Raw genomic sequence first — 18,075 nt, forward strand, 5'->3', positions numbered from 1 at the left:
TAAGTGATAGTCTTTTCTTCAACTTTAATAGGTGTAGCTACTTTTACTTCTATGGGAGGATGATATTTAAACCACTTCTCCTTGGGGAGATCAACATGAGTAGCAAAAGATTCACATAAACAAGCTACTATCTCAGAGTCAAGCCCATATTTAGTGATAAATTTACGGAAAACATCGGTATCCATAAAAGATTTAACACAATCAAACTTAGGTGTCATACCTGACTCCTTACCTTCGTCGAGGTCCCAATCTTCAGAGTTGCGCTTAATTCTTTTCAATAAATCTCATTTGAATTCAATAGTCTTCGTCATAAAAAAGCCAGCACAAGAAGTATCGAGCATGGTGTGATTGTTATCAGAAAGCCGAGCATATAAATTTTGAATAATCATCTCTCTTGAGAGCTCATGATTGGGGCATGAATATAACATTGATTTAAGCCTCCCCCAAGCTTGAGCGATGCTTTCTCCCTTTCAAGGCCAAAAATTATATATATAATTGCGATCACGATGAACAAGATGCATAGGATAAAACTTCTGATGAAATTCCAATTTCAATCGTTTGTAGTTCCATTACCCCGTATCATCACATAGCCTATACCATGTTAATGCATCTTCCTTCAAAGATAAAGGGAAGACCTTCTTCTTAATAACATCCTCGGGTACACCTGCAAGCTTAAATAATCCACAAACTTCATCCACATATATTAGGTGCTCATCAGGATGCATTGTTCCGTCTCCTGTAAAAGGATTAGCTAGCAGTTTTTCTATCATACCCGAAGGAATTTCAATGCAGACATTTTAATTTTCAGTAGGTTGAGGAGAAACTCTTTGCTCTACTAGTCGGGATGAAGATACCCTGAACAAGCCACTCAGAGGATTACTTTCCATAGTAACAAGTGAAAGTAAATTTCAGCACACTATATAAATTTTCCTTACCAAATTCCACCTACCAAAGGCGCTTCACTCCCCGGCAACGGCGCCAGAAAAGAGTCTTGATGACCCACAAGTATAGGGGATCTATCGTAGTCCTTTGGATAAGTAATAGTGTCGAACCCAACAAGGAGCAGAAGGAAATGATAAGCGGTTTCCAGCAAGGTATTCTCTGCAAGTACTGAAATAAGTGGTAACAGATAGCTTTGTGATAGGATAATTTGTAATGAGTAACAAGTAACAAAAGTAAATAAAGTGCAGCAAGGTGGCCCAATCCCTTTTGTAGCAAAGGACAAGCCTGAACAAACTCTTATATAGAGAAAAGCGCTCCCGAGGACACATGGGAATATCGTCAAGCTAGTTTTCATCACGTTCATATGATTCGCGTTCGGTACTTTGATAATTTGGTATATGGGTGGACCGGTGCTTGGGTACTGTCCTTACTTGGACAAGCATCCCACTTATGATTAACCTCTATTGCAAGCATCCGCAACTACAACAAAAGTATTAAGGTAAACCTAACCATAGCATGAAACATATGGATCCAAATCAGCCCCTTACGAAGCAATGCATAAACTAGGGTTTAAGCTTCTGTCACTCTAGCAAGCCATCATCTACTTATTACTTCCCAATGCCTTCCTCTAGGCCCAAATAATGGTGAAGTGTCATGTAGTCGACGTTCACATAACACCACTAGAAGAGAGAAAACATACATCTCATCAAAATATCGAACGAATACCAAATTCACATGACTATTAATAGCAAGACTTCTCTCATGTCCTCAAGAACAAACGTAACTACTCACAAAGCATATTCATGTTCATAATCAGAGGGGTGTTAATATGCATATAGGATCTGAACATATGATCTTCCACCAAATAAACCAACTAGCATCAACTACAAGGAGTAATTAACACTACTAGCAACCTACTAGTACCAATCCCGGACTTGGAGACAAGAATTGGATACAAGAGATGAACTAGGGTTTTGAGAGGAGAGGTTCTAGTGAAGATGTTGATGGAGATTGCCCTCTCCCGATGAGAGGAGCGTTGGTGATGACGATGGCGATGGTTTCCCCCTCTCGGAGGGAAGTTTCCCCGGCAGAACAGCTCCGCCAGAGCCCTAGATTGGTTCCGCCAAGGTTCCGCCTCGTGGTGGTGGAGTTTCGTCCGAGGAGATGGCTTATGATTTTTTTCCTCATCGAAAGACTCCATATAGCAGAAGATGGCCATCGGAGGGCCACCAGGGGGCCCACGAGGTAGGGGGGCGCGCCCCCCACCCTCATGGGCAGGGTGTGGCCCCCCTGGTGAACTTCTTGCACTCAGTATTTTTTATATATTCTGAAAACATCTTCCGTGAAGTTTCAGGACTTTTGAAGCTGTGCAGAATAGGTCTCTAATATTTGCTCCTTTTCCAGCCCAGAAATCCCAGCTGCCGGCATTCTCCCTCTTTTTGTAAACCTTGTAAAATAAGAGAGAATAGGCATAAGTATTGTGACATAATGTGTAATAACAACCCATAATGCAATAAATATCGATATAAAAGCATGATGCAAAATGGACGTATCACCTCCACACAAAATCTAACCGTTACACACAATTTACCAACTTGGTGGGACCGAATACTCAAACTCGATCAGACCGATTTAGTTCAAAATGTGAACGTGAGGATTTTCGGTGGGAACGATATGATCAAATCGATGTGACCGGTGTGCTAGGGTTAGGGTAAAACCTCAACTCGGTTTGATTGATTACTCAAACTCGATGAGACCGATTTTGGTAATAAGCAAACAGAGAGTTGGTCAAGCAAACTCGGTGGGACCGATTGCATATCTCGGTGAGACCGAAATAACTGCAAGAGGCAACAAAGAGTTTGCAAGCCCATCTGGGTGAGACTGAGATCCCATTGGTGAGATCGAACTGATTAGGATTTCTGGTAGTGGCTATGTCAAATGAACTCGATGGCGCCAGATAGATCAAATCGGTGGGGCCGAGTTTGACTTTAGATTTAGGACATATACGGATATGAGAAAGTGGTTTAGGGCTTTGGAGCATATCACTAAGCACTTTGAGCAAACAAGCCATTAAGCAACACCTCACCCCCTTTTAATAGTATTGGCTTTTCCTATGGACTCAATGTGATCTTGGATCACTAAAATGAAAATGTAGAGTCTTGAGCTTTGAGCTTTTGCCAATCTTCTGTCCTTAGCATATTGAAGGGGTTCCACATACTCTTGTCCACGCCACTCCACTGTTGAACTCATCTGAAATATACTAGATAAAAGTATTAGTCCAACAAGAGATATGTTGACATTAATTACCAAAATCACCCAGGGAGCACTTGTGCTTTCAGAAATTCAAATTTTGCATTTCAACAAGACGCACATTGCACATGCACACTTACTGGTATAATACAAACTTGCTTCCTCTAAAGCAGCCCTACCTACATGACGTAAAGCTCACCTTTGGGGAAAGTTTTGCATTGAGACAAGATATAGCATGCAGAGCAACACGCTCGGAGCAACGTTTTTTCTTGCAAAATACATTTGCGTAGTGATCTTGATCAAGCCGTTGAGCTATCTCCACGTTAATACCTCCAACGCAAGGGCATTCTCCACAACATGTAGAAGAAGTTCATGTTGATCTCCTGCTCCTTTATATCCTGTCATGTGTATACTCTTCAGATACTTATATTCACGCTGTTGAAGGGGCTGATTGCCCGGAGTACCCTTGTCCGCAAAACAAAGGTGACAACCGACAGTGAACTGCAAGATGAAAACATGGTAGTATATATGATTAGCACTTATACATGCTAATCCATTACACATGTATTAAGGTCCCACCATTTGAACTTTGGTGTCCAACTCAATTGCTTGCGATACAATTTTTTGCATCGATCCCACTGAAAAAAGCGCTCTATAGCACCATTAATAGCACGCTATAGTGTGTAGAGAATTGTCTTGCTAAATCGATCGGTGTACAATGTCTCGCTAACAGCATATTTTTGGAGGCGGCTATTTTGTATATCACGTTATTATTTTCCTTTCCATCCCAGAAAGAAGTAAATAATAAACTACCACAAACAGAAACAAGATAATAGGACTAAAACCAAATAGAATGTGCTGCCAAAAGAAAAAGGAAATCTATTACGAGTAGCATATATAAGAATCAAGAAGAGTACTTACATGGATCTCTAACTTCTCAATAAACGGAGTTGTCCAAAGAATGGAAACCACATTTGGAAGCTTATCGGTATCTTCAGCTGTTATACCCATTAACAACTGTAAGCACTTAAGATGGGAAAACAAGCATGTGCTATTCAACACTAATGGCGTCTGCAAGACAAAAGAACAAAGGTGATTGCCTAGACGATGTTACATAAACTTAATTGTAACATCAAGGGCATTGCAGGAGCAAACCTCTAGCCGTGGGTTAAAAATCTGTAGCGTCAGATTTTCCATGCTCGAAATACCATTGAGAAGTGTACCGACAACGTCTTGAAAATTTGTCATGGAGAAACATATATTTGCATTTTCCAGCTTCGAGTCTTGATTTATAACAATAAGAAGAATGGGTCCATCATATTGAACCCTGTTCAAGAATTCATCCGATTAACCAGTTAACTTGCAGATTAATCCCTACTCGTAGGGTCACCGAGTAGCCGATTAACCGATTAATCACCCGAGTAATTGATTAAATGGCCGATTAACTTGCCGATTAGCCTATTAATCCCCTACTCGCCAGCCAACCGAGCAGCTACCAGTTAACGATTTCCTCAACAATGAATTATTGAAAGGTATCCAATTTTAGAACTATAAGTTCTATCCTGGTCAGCCTACAACGTATAAATGTTAGGTGTCGTAGGTGGGACAACGGATGATCCGACTTTAGTTCGCCATCCAGGAAGCATCTGACTAAGCTTAGCCATTTAAGATACCAACAATTGGAATATGACCTGAAGATCTTTTCTAGTGATATCCATGAATTCCAGGTCAAGCTTTCTTAGGCTTGGGAAACAATTGAATTCGAATGGTTGTCTGAAGGATACAAAGCTTAGTTGAATACATTCTAGACGTGATATGCTTTCAGTATCCAAAAGATGAAATGGAAATATGTAACAAAAGATATCCCAAACTGCCTTGTTAACAGGACATAAGTTGATAGCAATGCTCTTTGTCTATGACGACACAGAAAAATCAACTCAGTTATTGAGATGAGTAGCCAACATGATGCCAAATTCAAATTTGACATGGAATTCTTCGACCACCGTGCCATGGAAATTTCTCAAAACTGCATTGCCATCATTAATGAACTTCTGCATGTATTCACAATATTCTTTTCTTGAAAAACTATCACGGCAACACCCAACAACACAAGTGAAACATAATTTGTGGCAAGAAATATCACACATATATCTCAAGTGACTTGACAAAACACTGGCCCTTGAAATCTCTTTAGGAGGCAACTTTGACACAATTGTTCACATCACATCCTGCGTCAACGGAATATAGATGCTTGAGATTACAAGTTATAGTTCTACTCAACTGTATATCAGAAAAAGGGAAATTTGGCATACATTTGGAAGGCCTTCCAATTTAACGCGGGACCTCGCCTTCTTATAGATTGAATTCCCATGGGTATGGTTTGATGATGTTGCTTTGCACATTTGATGGGCCCCCATTTGTAAAACTGAATATGAGAAGTCAGAGTTCCTCCAAGATTATATGGTACTCCCTCTGTAAACTACTATAAGAACTTTTACAGATCACTAAAGAAGGGAGTATTAACTAGTGGATATTCACAAGTGTATTAGGCATTACCGTGGATAATCCGAGGAACTAGTAGTTTGTCGTCGGTGCCAGCGCTTCGGTGCTTGGGAGGTCCAATTGATGTTGGCTTTTAACGGGACGTCGAGACGATTTGAGGAATTTCCTATTTGACGCGCTTTGCGCCAAACTGCCGGCGCTTCGCACAGGCGAGCGACCGTGCAGCGACACTATGGGTCGGCCCAGTTACGTAGACGACAACCCCAACTAGCCAGCCGGTTTTGGGAACCTTCTAGAAGGTTCCCTGAACCGGCTTTTGTTTCTTTGACCGGTTTTCTGTTTTTTCCTTCTGTTTTTGTTGCTTTTTCTTTTTTTTCTGTTTATTTTTCTTTTTTCTTTTCAAGGTTATTCTATCTTTTTTAAACTAAGTTCATAAAAAACGTTTGAAATTTCAAAGAATGGCTGTTTTTCAAAAAATGTTCATAAATTAAAAAAATGTTCGAGACTTTCAACAAATGTTCTTATTTAAAAAAATATTGTGAAATCATTTGTTCAAAATGTTCACAACTTTTCAAAAGATGTTCGGGCGGTACAAAACTAGGTCCCATTTTAAAAAATTGTTCGTGAATTGCCAAAAATGTTCATGTTTTGATTATTTCGGAGTTTCAGAAAATATCCAAATTTCGTAAATTGTTCACAAGTTTCAAAAAATGTTCTTGTTTTCAAACTTTTTTCATGAATTTCAAAATATGTTCGTGTCTTCAAATTTTGTTTTCTGTTTCTTTTTTGGTTTCTCTATTTTTGATTCTTTTTCTTTTCGTTTTTTCCTTTATGTTAGTTTTCTATTTTTTTTCTTTTATATTATTTTCAGAAAAAAGTTTGGAATTTTTGTAAAATGTTTGTGCGTTTATAAACATATCAGAATTCAAAATTTTAGTGTTTTAAAATTATGTTCATAAATTCAAAACTTGTTCGTATTTAGCAAAATTTGTTCGTGTATTAAAAAAATTGTTTTTAAAAGTTATTTTTATTTTCTGAAAACTGTTCACAAATTTCAAAAAAAGTTTTAGCTTATTAAAGATGATAAAATTGAAGGTAGTTTTTCTTAAATTTTGTTCATAATTTCAAAAAATATTCGTGTATTAAAACAATTGTTTGTGTTTTTTTTAATGTTCCGAATGTTTCTGCTAAAAAAATTCACAACTTCTCAGAACTTGTACCATATTTTAAAAAATGTTCATGTTTTCATTTTTTGGAGTTTCCAAAAATGTTCCCGTTTAAAAATGTTCACAAATTCAAATAAATGTTCGTGTTTTCAAATTTGTTCAGGAGTTTAAAGAATGTTTGCATTTGCCCAATTTTCTTTTGGAATTTCAAAAATTGTTCCTGTTTTGGGAAAAATTGTTTGTGATTTCGAAAAATGTTCCTCCTTTTCTAAAAGAAATCATTTTTTAAGCAATTCCCCAATTTGAAAAGTGTTTGCATTCAGAAAACACCTAGTTTAAAATAATCTTTTAAAATGCTGAAAGTAATTCGGATCTGCTGTGTGGGGTTGATTCTTAAAAACGGACGCTGCAAACTTGTCGGTAACGCGTGATAGGTCAGTCGGTGGCCGCGCCTGATCTGTATCATGAGGTACGAGGTTCGGTTCCCAGCTACGTCCAGAGAGCGGCGTATAGGACGTCCCACGATTTGATTCGGTCCGGAGGAGGAATTCGACTCGGATTCCTGGGCCCGATTTTAGAGAGGATAGCGAAGCGCGTTCCGCTTCCCGGCCCAACCCTCTTTCCTTTCGCTTCCCGGTCCAACCCTCCATACAAATGAAAACCCCTAATAAGAAACCCTAAGAAACTCTTCTCCCCCGCCACCGGCCACCATCCCGGCCACGAACAAGACAAACGGGCAACGGAGGCGGCGATGGGATGCACGGCGTCCACGCGACGTGCAGGGCGGGGCTCGCTCGTGTTCGAGGTCTCAGGGTACGGCCGAGTTAGCCTCGACGTACAATCATCGGAAGTATTCACCGTTGGCTCTTACGACTGGCAGATTCGTTTCTATGAGGAAGGAGTGCTTGGGCATTCCGGAGGCTATGTGGCGGTCTATCTCTTTTTGGTCAGCAAGAAGGCCAAGGTGAGGGCAACCTTCGAGCTCAGTTTGGTGGACATCACAGGATCAACGGCGCCTCGTACGATGAGGACGGTCGCTGCAGAATTCGACTCTGGCGACCGAACGTGCTTCGGCCATCCCGAGTGCATGAAGAAGAACAAGCTCGAGGTGTCGCCTTACCTTCGCGGCGATCGCCTCACAATTGAGTGTGCCATCACTATCTGCACGAAAGCGCCCAAATCGTTTGCTGAGGTGCTGTTGCCGCCATCCGACATCACGGATCACCTCAGGAAGTTGTGGCAACGGAAAGAGGGAAGCGATGTCACCTTCGAGGTTCAAGGGGAGGCTTTTCCTGCCCACAAGATAGTGCTCGCAATGCGGTCGCCGGTGTTTAAAGAAGAGTTGTACGGTGCCTTGAGGGAAAATGATATGGGTCGTGTTATCATCGGCGACATGCAACCTCTAGTCTTCGAGGCCCTGCTCCATTTTATATACACCGATTCGTTGCCCACCATGGATGATCTTTACCAATATCAAGATGAGTACAAAGAGATTATTGGACATTTGCTTGTAGCCGCGGATCGGTATGCCATGGAAAGACTGAAGATCATATGTGAAAGCATCCTTTGCAAGAACATAGATGTGAAGACCGTGGTGACTACACTGGTTTTGGCTGATCAGCATCACTGCAACAAGTTGACTGATGCTTGCATTGAATTTATTGCCTCTTTGGGTAAAGTGGATGATATAATAGCAAGCCAGGGATATGTTGAGCTCAAAAGAACCTGTCCTTTGGCTTTACTGGAACTGTGGGAGAAGGCAACTAGGCTCTACATGATATAGTCTTCATTTCACATTGGCATGCATGTTAAATCACATACATATCTTGCTACTTGTTTGATGAAGGATTAGTTTATTTGAATATATCTAAAGCTTCGGTGAAAACAGTATTACTCTGCTAATGTTTTTCGTTTGTCAAGATGTTGGATACTTATCCTTTACCGAAAAAGGTTTTCACCCCGCTTTATATTATAAAGCAACTGCCCAAGCCAAACATCCAACAAGGTTCACACACACACACACAAAGGTCTAGTACAGTCAAGTAGTCAAAGGTTTAATGCTGAGGGCACAGCTCAACAAGCCCTAAAGAAACAAAACAGCACGCACACGCAGGGTGCGGCAGAGCATCTAGTCGGGCTCCGGGGGGCGGAGGGAGCGGAGGCGCCAAGCGGAAGGCCATCGATCGAAGGCCAGCGAGGAGGTTGTTGATGACGTCCCAATCCTGGGGGCGGCTAAGCGGCCGCCAGAGCTGCAAGTATCCACACATTTTAAAGATGGCGTCAGTAGCACGTCGAAGAGGCACCTTCTGTATGACAAGCTTATTATGAACGGTCCAAAGTGTCCAGGCAAGGACCTCAACGCAAAGCCATCTAATATGGCGGTAGCGAGGGGGGAGGCGTGAATTTCCGCAAGCAGGTCAGGGAAGTTGGTGTTGCACCACTGGCCCCCAACCGTCTCGCAGAAACAGGACCAAAGGAACTGAGCCGTGGAGCATGAGAAGAAGATGTGGTTAGCATCCTCCACCGTGTCGCACATGGGGCACATCCCATCCCCAGGTCCATTACTCTTAAGGACCTCCACACCAGACGGGAGGCGGCCTCGGATCCATTGCCACAGGAAGATCCTGATCTTCAGGGGCAGGCGGATGTCCCAAATCAAACTAAAGGGCTCGGGGGCCATCGAGGGGGCGATGGCCGCGTAGAGGGATTTGGTGGAGAAGTAGCCGGAAGGTTCCAGACGCCAAGAGATGGCGTCCGGGGTGACAGCGCCGTCCATAGGGAGGAGGGCGATGTCCTGAAGGAGGACATCCCAAGAGGCAACTTTAGGAGGGCCAAAGGGGCGGCGGAAAGCGAGGCGCCCTAAGTCAATAAGGGTCGTCTCGACAGAGACACGAGGGTCAACTGCAATGGCAAAGAGCTCCGGAAATCGTGCGGCCAGGGGGGTGTCGCAAATCCACCGATCAAACCAGAACAGGGTCAAGGACCCAGTACCAACCGAGATGGATGTGCCAATGCAAAGCATAGGTAGCAGCTGGACGACGGCCTGCCAAAACTGGGAGCCGCCTGAGCGCTGACAGAATGCAAGAGGCTGTCCTCGAAGGTACTTGTTGTGGATGATGGTGAGCCAAAGACCTCCATCGCCATTGGCAATGCGCCAGAGCCAACGGGTCAGGAGGGCAATGTTCATGCGTCGGGAGGACAAGATCCCAAGACCACCCTGGTCCTTGGGTTTGCAGATATCGGGCCAGCTTACCATATGGTACTTCTGCTTATCCCCCTCCCTAGCCCAGAAGAATCTGGATTGGTATTTGGCGATCTCTTGATGAAGGGTCTCACGGAGGCTATAGAAGCTCATGAGGAACCAAAGAAGGCTGGCAAGGGAAGACTTGATAAGGATCACGCGAGCAACCTTCGACAACCAGCGCCCTTTCCAGGGCTCAATGCGGTGTTGCATACGGGTCACCGTGGGGCGAAAATCCGCCATGGTGAGGCGTGAATCACTAATGGGGATCCCCAGGTAGGTCGTGGGGAAAGAACCCAACCGACAATTTAGCCGGTCCGCAATAGCCCGTGCTTCCTCCGGGGGGAACCCGAGAACCATCACTTCGCTCTTATCAAAGTTGATGGTCAGGCCCGACATCTGTTGGAAGCACGGGAGGATGAACTTCAGGTTAGCAATGTCTTGGACGGAGCCCTCCACCATTATTATGGTATCATCCGCATATTGAAGGAGGGAGACCCCTCCCCCTCCGACTAGGTGGGGGACGATGCCACGAATATGGCCAGCATCCTTGGCCTTATCAAGGATGGATGCCAGGGCATCAACCACCATGTTGAACAGGAACGTCGAGAACGGGTCACCCTGACGGACCCCACAGAGGGTGGGGAAGTAGGGCCTAATGTCACCGTTGATGTTCACAGCGGTCCGGCCACAGGAGACAAGCTGCATGACGCGAGTCACCCAACGGTCATCAAAGCCCTTGCAAAGCAACACTTCCCGCAAGAAGGGCCAGTGGACCATGTCGTACTCTTTGTGGAAGTCTAGCTTCAGAAAGACCGCCCGATGGCGTTTCATCCGGACCTCATGGAGGACTTCGTGGAATACCAGCACCCCATCCAGAATAAATCGGCCTTGTATGAAGGCGGATTGGTTGGGATGGGTAATCGCGTCAGCGAGCAGGGTCATCCTATTGGTGTACCCTTTGGCCAGGATCCGGAATATCACATTAATCACTGTGATTGGACGAAACTGGCGGATGTCGGAGGCGCCCGGGACCTTGGGGATGAGGGTCACGATACCATAGTTTAGACACCCAAGATCCATGGCGCCCGAGTAGAATTCCTCAAACAGGGCCATGACCTCCGGCTTGATGGTCGGCCAGAACGTTTTGAAGAAGTTACAGGCAATCCATCCGGTCCTGAGGCCGAGGAGGGGTTCATCCCTTTAATAGCCGCGAGGACCTCGTCCTTGGCGAAGGGGGCCACTAATGCCGCATTGGCCTCAACTGAGACCAATTGATCACCCGACCAAATGTCGGGGGCGAGACTAGCCCCACCCCGATGGGTGGGGGTAAATAGGGCTTTATAGAAGCCGTCTACATGGGCATGGATGCCCGAGGGGAGAACGAGAGGCGTGTCTCCATCCCACAGGCAGTGGATGGAGTTTCGATGCCGCCGGCCGTTCGCCACTGCCTGGAAATAGGCGGTGTTGGCATCACCCCGAAGCACCCACCATTGGGTACCGCGCAGTCGCCAGTAGGCCTCTTCATCCATGTAAATGGTTGAGAGCTGGTCTTCAAGGTCATATCGCAGCATCCACTCATCCGGGGAGATCCCGGACGTGTCGGCACGGGCATCCAGGGCTTGGATAGCCAGCAGGAGGGCCTTTGTGTGCTCTCGAAGGTCCTGGCCAAGGTTAGCACCCCAACCCTTCATGAATTGGTGGGCGAGCTTGGCACAGAAGTGCCACGAGTCGACTGCGGACATGGCGCGATGAGGGGAAGAGCGAGCGGAGATCCAGCGAGCGACGACAGCCTCCCGGAATCCGACCTGATTAAGCCAGAAGAGCTCGAACCAGAAACGTGGCGGGGTGGGGGGGGGGCGCTCGTCAGCGGTGGAGAGGAGGAGAGGGACATGGTCAGACCCGATCCGGGTAATCGCACGAAGCGAGGCCAGGGGGCAACATAATTCCCACTCCGGGGAAACTAGGACGCGATCCAAGACGGATTGCGTCGGGTCAACCTAACGGTTTGTCCAAGTGAACCTGGCACCCGTCTGATCTAGCTCACGGAGACCCAGCTCTGCGATCCATTCATTGAATAACTTCATCCGGGGGAGGTTAATCCGGTCATTATTCTTCTCATCTGGGGATCGGATGAGGTTAAAGTCTCTGCCCACTACAACTGGGAGGAGGGAGTTGGAGATCTTCAGATGTAGCTCCGCCAGGAAGGCCGGGGAGCGCCGGTGGTCCGCCGGTCCATACACAATCACGACCTCCCATTTGAAGTTAAGAGCACGCTCGAAGATCTCCATACTAAGGAAGAATTCACCCAGGTCCATGCCACCCACCTCAAAGGTGGCATCCTTTACCCCTAAAAGGATGCCGCCAGAATGGCCTGTGGTCCCACTAGAAGGGAGCCAATGCCAGGCGAAGAGGTGGGAACTAAGACATTCGAGCTCGTGGAGGGAGAACACGGTGCGCATGGTTTCCTGGATGGCAATGATGTCAATGTGTTCGTCTCGCATGTACTCGATGAGTTGGCGGTGACGGCCATCATGGCCGAAGCCGCGGATGTTCCAGAAAAGGGCCTGCATCTAAGCCCCCATCGGGGGGCTGCTTGAACCTAGGACACGGGAGGCGCTTTGCATGTGGAGAGCAGCAGCGCGAGAGCGGATCACCCCATCGGCCACCGTAGGAACGCGAACCGCGGGGGTAGCGGACGATTCCTTGGGAGGCCGAAGCAAGCGCGCCCAAGTCTCAGCCAGCTTGCCATCTAAGATATCACGAGACCTAATGGTCGCGATCTGATTTAACGGGGGACCAACCTCCCCCTGAAGACGATGATCGAGTCAGTGGCCACCTTGGCGAGGTGGCCAAGAGGAACGGCCTCAAGCGCGGAAAAGGAACAACTGGAAGAACTGGGAAGGGCGGGATCCACACCTGACTCGAGGTTCCGGACCACCGCCCGAAGCTCCGCACGCTCGGAGATGGACGGAGCCGAGGAGTCCGCCGGGCGGGTCGCATCGAGGCGGGCGCTGCGGCGGGACGCCGTCACCGGTGGCGAGGTGGAGCGGGGCCGCCTAGCGTACGCCACCGTCGGAGGAGGGTGAGCGGAGGCCGGAGTGGTCACAACAACGGCCACCGCCGCGGTCGGGGAAGCAGGCGGTGCGAGGCGGACGTCGGAGTCCACCGGCGAGGGGAGCGGGGCGATGAGCTCCAGGATGTCGCCGGCCACGTCCCCCGCGAGTGGGAGGGTCGGAGAAGGCACGCCGATGGGAGTGCACCCGCCGCCACCCGTGGGGACCGGGGAGGTCAAACCAGGGGAAACGGGGGTCCGGGCCCGACGGCGAGGCGCGAAGGGCGGAGTCGGCGGAGGGAGAGCACGGCGACGAAGGCGGCACGACGAGCAGGCCCACACTGGAGATGTCACTGGCCGACTCCGACGGAGGCGGAGAGGGCACGACCGGCGGGGTGGCCAGGCGGAGAGCCACCGCGAGGTCAGTGGCGGAAACTCAGGTGCGTCCTGTTGGGGGACGTAGCAGAAATTCAAAATTTTCTACGCATCACCAAGATCAATCTATGGAGTAATCTAGCAACGAGGGGAAGGTGAGTGCATCTACATACCCTTGTAGATCGCTAAGCAGAAGTGTTCAAGTGAACGGATTGATGGAGTCGTACTCGTCGTGATCCAAATCACCGATGATCCTAGTGCCGAACGGACGGCACCTCCGTATTCAACACACGTACAGCCCGGTGACGTCTCCTACGCCTTGATCCAGCAAGGGGAGAAGGAGAGGTTGGGGAAGACTCCATCCAGCAGCAGCACGACGGCGTGGTGGTGGTGGAGGAGCGCGGGACTCCAGCAGGGCTTCGCCAAGCACTATGAGAGACGAGGAGGAAGAGGGGTAGGGCTGCGCCAACAGGGAGATTAAATCGTGTGTTGGGCTGCCCCTTTGCCTCCACTATATATAGGGGGAGAGGGAGGGCTGCGCCCCCACCTAGGGTTCCCACCCCAAGGGGTGCGGCAGCCCTAGATCCCATCTAGGGTGGCGGCCACAAGGGGGAGAGGGGGAGGCGCACCTAGGGTGGGCCTTAGGGCCCATATGCCCTAGGGTTTGCCCCCTTCCCCTATTGGAGGCGCCTTGGGCCTTGGTGGGAGGCGCCCTAGCCCACCTAGGGGATGGTCTCTTCCCACTATTGGCCCATGTAGGCCTCCGGGGCTGGTGGCCCCACCTGGTGGACCCCCGGACCCCTTCGGTGGTCCCGGTACACTACCGGTGATGCCCAGAACACTTCCGGTGGCCAAAACCATACTTCCTATATATCAATCTTTACCTCTGGACCATTCTGGAACTCCTCGTGACGTCCGGGATCTCATCCGGGACTCCGAACAACATTCGGTAACCGCGTACATACTTTCCCTATAACCCTAGCGTCATCGAACCTTAAGTGTGTAGACCCTACGGGTTCGGGAGTCATGCAGACATGGCCGAGACAACTCTCCGGTCAATAACCAACAACGGGATCTGGATACCCATGCTGGCTCCCACATGCTCCACGATGATCTCATCGGATGAACCACAATGTCAAGGACTTAATCAATCCCGTATACAATTCCCTTTGTCTATCGGTACGATACTTGCCCGAGATTCGATCGTCGGTATCCCGATACCTTGTTCAATCTCGTTACCGGCAAGTCTCTTTACTCGTTTTGTAACACATCATCCTGTGATCAACTCCTTGATCACATTGTGCACATTATGATGATGTCCTACCGAGTGGGCCCAGAGATACCTCTCCGTTTACACGGAGTGACAAATCCCAGTCTCGATTCGTGCCAACCCAACAGACACTTTCGGAAATACCTGTAGTGTACCTTTATAGCCACCCAGTTACGTTGTGACGTTTGGCACACCCAAAGCACTCCTACGGTATCCGGGAGTTGCACAATCTCATGGTCTAAGGAAATGATACTTGACATTAGAAAAGCTTTAGCATACGAACTATATGATCTTGTGCTAGGCTTAGGATTGGGTCTTGTCCATCACATCATTCTCCTAATAATGTGATCCCGTTATCAACGATATCCAATGTCCATGGTCAGGAAACTGTAACCATCTATTGATCAATGAGCTAGTCAACTAGAGGCTTACTAGGGACATGGTGTTGTCTATGTATCCACACATGTATCTGAGTTTCTTATCAATACAATTCTAGCATGGATAATAAACGATTATCATGAACAAGGAAATATAATAATAACCAATTTATTATTGCCTCTAGGGCATATTTCCAACAGTCTCCCACTTGCACTAGAGTCAATAATCCAGTTCACATCAATATGTGATTAACACTCAAGGTCACATCCCCATGTGACTAACACCCAAAGAGTTTTGGGTTTGATCATGTTATGCTTGTGAGAGAGGTTTCAGTCAACGGGTCTGCAACATTCAGATCCGTATGTACTTCGCAAATTTCTATGTCATCTTGTAGATGCAACTACTACGCTACATTCGGAGCCATTTCAAATAACTGTTCTACTTGGAGCTATTCTAAATTGTTGCTCCATTATACGTATCCGGTATCTCTACTCAGAGCTATCCGGATAGGTGTTAAGCTTGCATCGACGTAACTCTTTACGTCGAACTCTTTATCACCTCCATAACCGAGAAACATATCCTTATTCCTCTAAGGATAATTTAGACCGCTATCTGGTGATATACTCCTAGATTACCTTTATACCCTCTTGCCAGATATGTGGCAAGGCACACATCAGGTGCGGTACTCAGCATGGCATACCGTATAGAGCCTATGACAAAAGCATAGGGGACGACCTTCGTCCTTCCTCTTTCTTCTGCCGTGATCGAGCTTTAAGTCTTAACTTCATACCTTACAACTCAGGCAAGAACTCCTTCTTTGACTGATCCATCTTGAACACCTTCAAGATCATGTCAAGGTATGTGCTCATTTGAAAGTACCATTAAGCGTTTTGATCTATCCTTATAGATCTTGATGCTCAATGTTCAAGTAGCTTAATCCAGGCTTTCCATTGAAAAACACTTTCCAAATAACCCTATATGCTTTCCAGAAATTCTACGTCATTTCTGATCAACAATATGTCAACAACATATATTCATCAGAAATTCTATAGTGCTCCCACTCACTTCTTTGGAAATACAAGTTTCTCATAAACTTTGTATACACCCAAAATCTTTGATCATCTCATCAAAGCATACATTCCAACTCCGAGATGCTTACTCCAGTCCTTAGAAGGATTGCTGGAGCTTTGCATACTTATTAGCATCTTTCAGGATTGACAAAACCTTCCGGTTGTATCACATACAACCTTTCCTCAAGAAAATCGTCGAGGAAACAATGTTTTGACATCCTATCTGCAAGATTTCATAAATAATGCAGTAATCGCTAATATAATTCCAACAGACTCTTAGCATCGCTACGAGTGAGAAAGTCTCATCGTAGTCAACTCCTTGAACTTGTCGGAAAACATCTTAACGACAAGTCGAGCTTTCTTAATGGTGATACTTACCATCATTGTCTGTCTTCCTTTTAAAATCCATATGTACCTAACAGCCTTACGACAATCAAGTAGTTCTTCCAAAGTCTACACTTTGTTTTCATATATGGATCCTCTCTCGGATTATATGGCCTCGAGCCATTTTGGAATCCAGGCCCACCATCGCTTCTCCATAGCTCGTAGGTTCATTGTTGTCTAGCAACATGACTTCCAAGACAGGATTACGTACCACTCTGAAGTAGTACGCATCCTTGTCATCCCACGAGGTTTGGTAGTGACTTGATCTGAAGTTTCATGATCACTATCATAAGCTTCCACTTCAATTGGTGTAGGTGCCACAGGAACAACTCCATGTGCCCTGCCACACACTAGTTGAAGAGACGGTTCAATAACCTCATCAAGTCTCCACCATCCTCCCACTCAATTCTTTCGAGAGAAACTTTTCCTTGAGAAAGGACCCGATTCTAGAAACAATCCCTTATTTCTTTCGGATCTGAGACAGGAGGTATACCCAACTGTTTTGGGTGTCCTATGAAGATGCATTTATCCGCTTTGGGTTCGAGCTTATCAGCCTAAAACTTTTTCACATAAGCGTCGCAGCCCCAAACTTTTAAGAAATAACAGTTTAGGTTTATCTAAACCATAGTTCATACGGTGTCATCTCATCGGAATTACGTGGTGCCCTATTTAAAGTGAATGTGGTTGTCTCTAATGCCTAACCCATAAACTATCGTGGTAATTCGATAAGAGACATCATGGTATGCATCATATCCAATAGGGTGCAGTTATGATGTTCGGACACACCATCACACTATGGTGTTCCAGGTTGTATTAGTTGTGAAACAATTTCCACAATGTCTTAATTCTGTGCCAAACTCGTAATTCAGATATTCATCTCTATGATCATATCATAGATATTTTATCCTCTTGTCACGACGATCTTTCAACTTCACCCTGAAATTACTTGAACCTTTCAATAATTCAGACTCGTGATTCATCAAGTAAATGTACTCAACATCTACTCAAATCATCTGTGAAGTAAGAACATAACGATATCCACTACACGCCTCAGCACTCATTGGACTGCACACATCAAAATGTATTACTTCCAACAAGTTGCTTTCTAGTTCCATTTTACTGAAAACGAGGCTTTCGGTCATCTTGCCCATGTGGTATGATTTGCATGTCTCAAGTGATTCAAAATCAAGTGAGTCCAAACGGTCCATTTGCATGGAGTTTCTTCATGCATATACACCAATAGACATGGTTCGCATGTCTCAAATTTTTCAAAACGAGTGAGCCCAAAGATCCATCAACATGGATCTTCTTCATGCGTTTTATACCGATATGACTTACGTGGCTGTGCCACAAGTAGGTGGTACTATCATTACTATCTTATATCTTTTGGCATGAACATGTGTATCACACTACGATCGAGATTCAAAAAACATTCATTTTAG

General features: G+C 46.2%; 2 pseudogenes; one reads left to right on the forward strand and one right to left on the reverse strand.

Moving 5' to 3' along the window:
- Nucleotides 1–3,367: 3,367 nt before the first annotated feature.
- Nucleotides 3,368–5,609, reverse strand: LOC125546776 (uncharacterized; annotated as a pseudogene).
- Nucleotides 5,610–7,611: 2,002 nt separating this feature from the next.
- Nucleotides 7,612–8,643, forward strand: LOC125542191 (BTB/POZ and MATH domain-containing protein 2 pseudogene; annotated as a pseudogene).
- The last annotated feature ends 9,432 nt before the right edge of the window (nucleotides 8,644–18,075 follow it).

This window comes from Triticum urartu, chromosome 3A (genome assembly GCF_056163025.1).
Source record: "Triticum urartu cultivar PI428250 chromosome 3A, HENAU_Tu73, whole genome shotgun sequence".
In the NCBI taxonomy this organism is placed as follows: Eukaryota; Viridiplantae; Streptophyta; class Magnoliopsida; order Poales; family Poaceae; genus Triticum; species Triticum urartu.